General features: G+C 42.4%; 1 protein-coding gene across 1 annotated transcript in view; it reads left to right on the top strand.

Annotated features, from left to right (window-relative positions):
* The window catches only part of Glb1 (galactosidase beta 1), a 96,162-nt gene that overhangs the window by 3,316 nt on the left and 84,709 nt on the right, over window positions 1–8,137 (top strand). The window lies entirely within an intron of this gene.

Raw genomic sequence — 8,137 nt, 5'->3', positions numbered from 1 at the left:
AGACTGATTAAGACAAACGTTCCTTTTCCAAACCACATTGTGTGCCAGTCAATAAACAGATGGCCTTTGTTTAGGACCAAGATTAGATTAGAATTAATCTATTAGAATTAGATTCGGAGAGATCAGAAACCTGAATAAATCAGGCACATCTTGGGTAAATAACGCCAACCAAGGATTGGTTTTCTTGTAGGTGTCATGGCCACACCTTATCTCCTATACTAATTAATTAATAATGGGGCTGCAGAGATGACTCAGTGGTCAAGAACATTGGCTTCCCTCCCAGAGGTCCTGGGTTCAATTCTCAACATGCACATGGCAGCTCACAGTCTCTGTAACTCTAGTCCCAGGGGATTTAAGCTCTTCTACCCCCTCTAGATACCAGGCATACATGTGGTGCACCATGAAGGAAAAACACTTGTACACATAAACTTTAAAAAATTGAAAAGTAGCCGGGTGGCGGTGGTGCACATGGCTTTAATCCTAGCACTTGGGAGGTAGAGGCAGGTGGATCTCTGACTTAGGGGCCAGCCGGGCCTACAAAGCAAGTTCCAGGACAGCCAGAGCTGTTACACAGAGAAAACCAAAGCAAAACAAAACAAAATAAAAAACAATCAAAGAAAACAAAAACATTACAGAAGGGCTCAGTGGTTGAGTACCTACCTGACATGTGAGGTCCTAGGCTTAGTAATCTATAGGTGGAGGCTGCTCTCTCATTTCCCAGCCTCCCAGACCCAAATAATCACACAGAAACTATATTAATTACAACACTGGCTAATAGCTTAGGCATATTCCTAGAAATCTCTTGCATCTTAAATTAACACATTTCTATTAATCTATGTATCACCATGAGGCTGTGGTTTACCGGTAAAAGTTTGGGTGTCTTTCTCCTTTGGCAATTACATGACTTCTCTTTGACTCCGCCTACTCTCTATATATATCTCTTTCAGCCTGGATATATTCTGCCCTGCCATAGGCCAAAGCAACTTTATTCATTAACCAATAAAAGCAACACATATACAGAAGGACGTCTTCAGAACTAAGGAGGGTGGGTGTTTGTCCTCCGTACTTTATGTTGCTGTGTTAAAGCATCATGACCAAAAGCAACTTAGCAATAAAATAGTTTATTTGGCTTACAAGTTGTGGTCCATCATCAGAAATCAGTGCAGGAATCTGGATGCAGGAACAGAAGAAGCCCTAGAGGAACACTACTTACTGGTTTGCTCTCCGTGGCTTGCCCAGCTTGTTTCTTTTTTCTACCACCCAGGACCACCTACTCAGTGGCACTGCCCTCAGTGGGCTGAGCCCTCCTGCAGCAATCATTATTGAAAAAAACACCCCTACAAGCTTGCCGACAAGCCAGTCTGAGAGAGGCATTTTCTCAGTGGACTGGTCCCTCTTCCCAGATGACGTGTGTGTGTGTGTGAAATTAATAAAACAATGCAAAAACAAACAACAAACAAATGAAAAACCACAACAGCACAGTGTTCTGTTGCTGTGATAAAACACTGGCCAAAGCAACTTAGAGAATAACTTACACTTCCTGGTCATAACCCATCATTGAGAGAATCAGGACAGGAACTCAAGGCGGGAACCCTGCAGGACTACTGCTTGTTGGCTCACCCAAACTCATGCTTAGCTGGCTTTCTTTCCTTTTCAAATATTTTTTATTTGTTTATGTTTAGACAGGGTCTCACTCCTGCCTGGCCTGGAACTTACTATATAGACCAGGCTGGCCTAAAACTCAGAGACATACACCTGCCATTGCCTCCACAGTGCTGGGATAAAAGATGTGTGCCACCACGCCTGCCTTAGGGAGCTCAGGATCATCAACCCAGACAATGGTACCACTCACAATAGGCCAGGCCCTCACACATCAATGAATCACCAACACAGTGCCTCATAGACATCCCACAGACCAACATGATCTGGGCAATTCCTGAGTTGACGCTCTCTCAGAAGACTATAGACTGTGTCAAGGGGACAAATCTCGCCAGGGCACGGGGTTCCCAGAACTCACATCTGGTGTGTTGTGACTCTCTGGGACTTTGGGCCTGGTATGGCCAGATTTTCTCATCTTTCAAGAAAAACTGGAAACACACATTATGTCATCCTCTGGTTGTGTATTGACAGCTTTAGAATTAACTTAAAATTGAGACACTAGTGAGCTAACATAGCTCTTTGGGCCACGTCTAGTTATAACATTTGATCTAGATAGACACCCACTATCATTATCCAGAGACTCACTGAATCACAGCGTCAGGTGTGGCTATAAACGCAGAGAGAAGGGTCAACCTAAGGAGCTTCCCCGAAAGAAGAAACAGCAAGATGTGAGGACTGACCAAACATACCAGAAAACTAACCAACGAAAAACTCCAAAGCAAACATTAAAGTGTGTGGCACAAGGAAGCACAAAGAAATTTGGGAAGTATGGTAATGGCAGCAGTCCTTTTTGCCCCCACCCCCTCCGCCCCCTGCCCCAGGCCTCCCATGGGTCCTTGGATGTTGTCAGGCAGTTCAGACTCCTGAAAGGACAAATGAGGATGAAGACATCGCAGAAGACCTCACTGTCATGTGCACAAGTCGGTTCCTGAGACATGATCACCAACTTTTGCTGGCTTCCTAATTTACAATTTTCATTGCTTTACACTGAGCCCTTCGCTTGTTGCACAACTTAACCCTGAGATCTGGAGTTCATGGTTTTCTTTATCAGACAGCTTAAAGAAGTGAGAAAGATAAGAGGACTGTAGAGCCTGGCGGTGGTGGCGCACGCCTTTCATCCCAGCACTCAGGAGGCAGAGGCAGGTGGATCCCTGTGGGTTCAAGACCAGCCTGGTGTACAGAGAGAGTTTCAGAACAACTGTCTGTCTCAAAAACCAAAACACAAAAGGGAAAATGACTGGCACAGTAGAACTGCCCACAGTTAGCCGGGCGGTGGTGGCGCACGCCTTTAATCCCAGCACTCGGGAGGCAGAGGCAGGCGGATCTCTGTGAGTTCGAGGCCAGCCTGGTCTACAAGAGCTAGTTCCAGGACAGGAACCAAAAAGCTACAAGCTACGGAGAAACCCTGTCTCGGAAAAAAAAAAAAAAAGAACTGTCCACAGTTTTACCTGGGGCAGGGATGGGAGGGCAATGCTGTTTAGTTTACATTACATTTTTTTTTCTGTTTTCAGGCACACATATGCCCCTGCTTGTTATATAGAAGTCAGTGGGCAGCGTGCAGAAGTTGGGTCTTTCTTCCCATCATGTGAATTTTAGGGATTGAACTCAGGACTTCAGGCTTATTGGCAAGGGCCTTCCCCACTGAGCTGTCTCTGACACCCTGTTTGTTTTGAACATCTCATTCTACAGCTGGGCTGGCCTTAAACTTGCAGTTCTCTCTCTGACTCCAGCCTTCCGAGGTACAGCTGTCAATCACTGTGCCTGGCGTATTCATTTAGGTAACTTTTAAGTTCATAGCACTAGATGCCCACATAAAGAAGCTGGGGAAATCCCACACTAGTGAATTAACAGAACATTTGAAAACTTTAGAACAAAAAGAAGCAAACTCACCTAAGAGAAGTAGTCAGCATGAAATAATCAAATTGAGAGCTGAAATCAACAAAATAGAAAAAAAGAAAACAATACAAAGAATCAATGAGACAAAGAGTTGGTTCTTCGAGAAAATCAACAAAATAGACAAAACTTTATCCAAACTAACCAAAAGGCAGAGAGAGAATATCTAAATTAACAAAATCAGAAACGAAAAGGGGGACATAACACCAGGTCATATTTCGAAAACCTGTACTCCACAAAATTGGAACACTTAAAGAAAATGAACAATTTTCTGAATAAGTATCACCAAAATTAAATCAAGACTAGATAAGCAAATTAAACCACCTATAACTGCTAAAGAAATAGAAATAGTCATCAAAAGTCTCCCAAACAAGCTCACCAAGGCCAGCTGGACTGTTACCAAAAAAAGCATGGGATAAAACTGGACTCTCTGAACATGACGAACAATGAGGGCTGATGAGACGCCAAGGACAATGGCACGCGGTTTTGATCCAACGCAATGTGCTGGCTTGGTGGGAGCCTAGCCAGTTTGGATGTTCACCTTCCTAGATATGGACGGAGGGGGGAGGACCTAGGACTTACCACAGGGCAGGGAACCCTGACTGCTCTTTGGACTGGAGAGGGAGGGGGAGAAAAGTGGGGGGAAGGGGAGAGGGGTGGGAGGAGGGGGAGAAGAATGGGAGGAGAGGGAGGGAAATGGGAGGCTGGGAGGAGGTGGAAATTTGTTTTTTTTTTCTGTCTTTTCTTTATTCTCCTTTTATCAATAAAAAAATACATAAAAAAAAGAAAAAAAAAGTCTCCCAAACAAAAAAAGCCGAGAACTAGGTTTCAGCTCAATTCTACAAGATTTTCAAAGAAGAACTAATACCAATACTCCTCAAATTGTTCCATGCAATAGAAACAGAAGGAACATTGCCAAAGTCTTTTTATGAGGCTACAATTACCCTGATACCCAAACCACATGAAGACATTAGTAAGAAAGAGAATAACAGACCAATCTCACTCATGAACATTGATGCAAAAATTCTAAATAAAATATTGGCAAATCGAATCCAAGAACACATCAGAGCCATCATGTGCCATGATCAAGTCGGCTTCATCCTAGAGACGCAGGGATGGCTCAACATATGAAAATCTGTCAACATAATCCACCATATAAACAAACTGAAAAATAAAAACCACATAATCATTTCATTAGATGCCAAAAAAGCTTTCAACAAAATACAACATCCCTTCATGATAAAGGTCTTGGAGAGAACAGGGATACAAGGAATATACCTAAACATAATTAAGGCAATATACAGCAAGCCAACAGCCAACATCAAACTAAATGGAGAGAAACTCCCAGCGATCCCACTGAAATCAGGAACAAGACAAGGTTGTCCACTCTCTCCATACCTATTCAATAGAATTCTTGAGGTCCTACCTAGAGCAATAAGACAACAAAAGAAGATCAAGGGGATACAAATAGGAAAAGAAGAAGTCAAACTCTCACTATTTGCTGATGATATGATAGTTTACATAAGCAACCCCAAAAATTCTACCAAGGAACTTCTACACCTCATAAACACGTTCAATAATGTAGCAGGATACAAGATTAACTAAAAAAAAAAATCAGTAGCCCTCCTGTATACAGATGGGCTGAGAAAGAAAACAGAAACATCACCCTTCACAATAGCCACAAATAGCATAAAATATCTCTGAGTAACTCTAACCAAACAAGTGGAAGACTTGTATGGCAAGAACTTTAAATCTTTGAAGAAAGAAATTGAAAAAGACACCAGAAAGTGAAAAGATCTCCCGTGCTCTTGGGTAGGTAGAATTAACATAGTAAAAATAGCATTCTTACCAAAAGCAATCTACAAATTCAATGCTATACCCATCAAAATTCCAGCAAAATTCTTCACAGACCTCCAAAGAATGGTACTCAACTTCATTCATACGGAAAAGCAAAACACCCAGGATAACCAAAACAATCCTGTATAACAAAACAACTTCTGGAGGCATCACAATCCCTGACTTCAAACTCTACTACAGAGCTACGGTACTGAAAACAGCCTGGTATTGGCATAAAAACAGACAGGAGAACCAATGGAACTGAATCGAAGACCCAGATATTAATCCAGACACGTACAAACACCTGATTTTGGCAAAGAAGCAAAAAAATATCAAATGGAAAAAAGCATATTTAACAAGTGGTGCTGGCATAACTGGATATCAACATATAGAAGAATGAAAATAGACCCATATCTATCACCATGCACAAAACTCAAATTCAAATGGATCAAAGACCTCAACATAAAGCCAATCATACTGAACCTCACAGAAGAGAAAGTAGGAAGTACACTTAAACGCACAGGAGAGCACTTCCTAAATATAATCTCAGTAGCACAGACACTGAGAGAAACAATTAATAAATGGGACCTCCTGAAACTGAAAAGCTTCTGTAAAGCAAAGGACACGGTCAACAAGACAAAATGGCAGCCTACAGATTGGGAAAAGATCTTTACCAACCCCACATCAGACAGAGGTCTGATCTCCAAAATATACAAAGAGCTTAAGAAATTGGACACCAAAAGAACAAATAATTCAATAAAAAAAATGGAGTACAGATCAAACAGAGAACTCTCAACAGAGGAATCTAAAATGGCTGAAAGACACTTAAGGAAATGCTCAACATCCTTAGTCATCAGAGAAATGCAAATCAAAACAACTCTGAGATTCCACCCTACACCTGTGAGAATGGCCAAGATAAAAACACTGATGACAACTTATGCTGGAGAGGTTGTGGGGTGAAGGGAACACTCCTGCATTGCTGGTGGGAATGCAAGCTGGTACAACCCCTTTGGATGTCAGTGTGGAAATTTCTCAGAAAATTAGGAAACAACCTTCCTCAAGACCCAGCAATACCACTTTTGGGTATATACCCAAAGGATGCTCAATCGTGCCACAAGGACATGTGCTCAACTATGTTCATAGCAGCATTGTTTATCAAAGCCAAAACCTGGAAACAACCTAAATGCCCCTCGATCAAAGAATGAATAAGAAATATGTGGTACATTTACACAATGGAGTACTACACAGCAGAAAAAATAATGACATCTTGAAATTTGCAGGCAAATGGATGGAGCTAGAAAACATCATATTGAGTGAGGTAACCCAGACCCAGAAAGACAATTATCACATGTATTCACTCATAAGTGGTTTTTAAACATAAAGCAAAGAAAACCAGGGCTGGAGAGATGGCTCAGCAGTTAAGAGCACTGACTGCTCTTCCAGAGGTCCTGAGTTCAATTCCCGGCAACCACATGATGGCTCACAACCACCTATAATGAGATCTGGTGCCCTCTCTGGCATACAGACAGGATGCTGTATAAATAAATTAATAAATCTTTAAAAAAAGAAAAAAGAGGGGGCTGGAGAGATGGCTCAGCGGTTAAGAGCACTGCCTGCTCTTCTAAAGGACCCGAGTTCGATCCCCAGCAACCACATGGTGGCTCACAACCATCTGTAATGAGGTCTGGTGCCCTCTTCTGGCCTGCAGGCATATATGTAAACAGAATATTGTATCCATAATAAATACATATTTAAAAAAAAAAGAAAAAAAAAGAAAAAAGAAAGAAAGAAAACCAGCCTACAAATCACAATCCCAGAGAACCTAGACAACAATGAGGACCCTAAAAGAGACATACATGGATCTTATCTACATGGGAAGTAGAAAAAGACAAGATCTCCTGAGTAAATTGGGAGCATAGGGACTTTGGGAGAAGGTTGAAGGAGAGGGGAGAAGAAGGGAGGGGAACAGAGTAAAAACTATTACTTAATCCTCTGGCTGTGGGCCATGATCAAATGAGAACACTAGCCGGGGGTGGTGGTGCACACCTTTAATCCCAGCACTTGGGAGTCAGAGGCAGTTCTGATCTCTGAGTTCGAGATCAGCCTGGTCTACAGAGTGAGTTCCAGGACAGCAGAAACTACACACACACACACACACACACACACACACACCACCTGTAAGGAACAATAAGAATGCTGACTTTGAGATATGGTGTTATCTAATCTATGTGTCTAATTCTTTTCACAACCCCCTGCCTACTATCTTGTATGTACCAAGCTTCTAGATAGATACTCTTCAGTGGTGACTACCTCCATGACCTAGTGAATTTCATATTATAGTCTCTATCGCACCAGTGTGTGAACTAAGGTTTGGAGAGCTTCTGTCATTGCGCAGACACACAGGGTAGGTGGCAGAGCCTGCTCTAATGCATGACTGAGATTCAAGCTTCTATACTCTCTTGCATATCAGGAGCATGCAGTCTTGAGGGAGCTAGAGGACATAGGCAGTGGAAGGCTAATTAGGAGCGGGAACTCCAGCGATGCAGCTTTTGTGGGTCACTGATTGTGTGGGAGTGACCTTTTGCCATGGTGCAGCTGTTACTGAGTAACTCATGCTTCCGTACGTAACCCTAGTAAACTCACTGGGTACTTGGATGGAACCATTTCTGTGGGTTGTCACCATGTCGGGGTGAACAGACATTTGTTCACATCTCCCCCAGGAAAAATGAGACAGTAAGTCAGTACCCCA

This window comes from Microtus pennsylvanicus, chromosome 3 (genome assembly GCF_037038515.1).
Source record: "Microtus pennsylvanicus isolate mMicPen1 chromosome 3, mMicPen1.hap1, whole genome shotgun sequence".
Taxonomy (NCBI): Eukaryota; Metazoa; Chordata; class Mammalia; order Rodentia; family Cricetidae; genus Microtus; species Microtus pennsylvanicus.
Note: the sequence above shows the minus strand (reverse complement) of the source record. Positions and strands in the feature narration are given on the sequence as shown.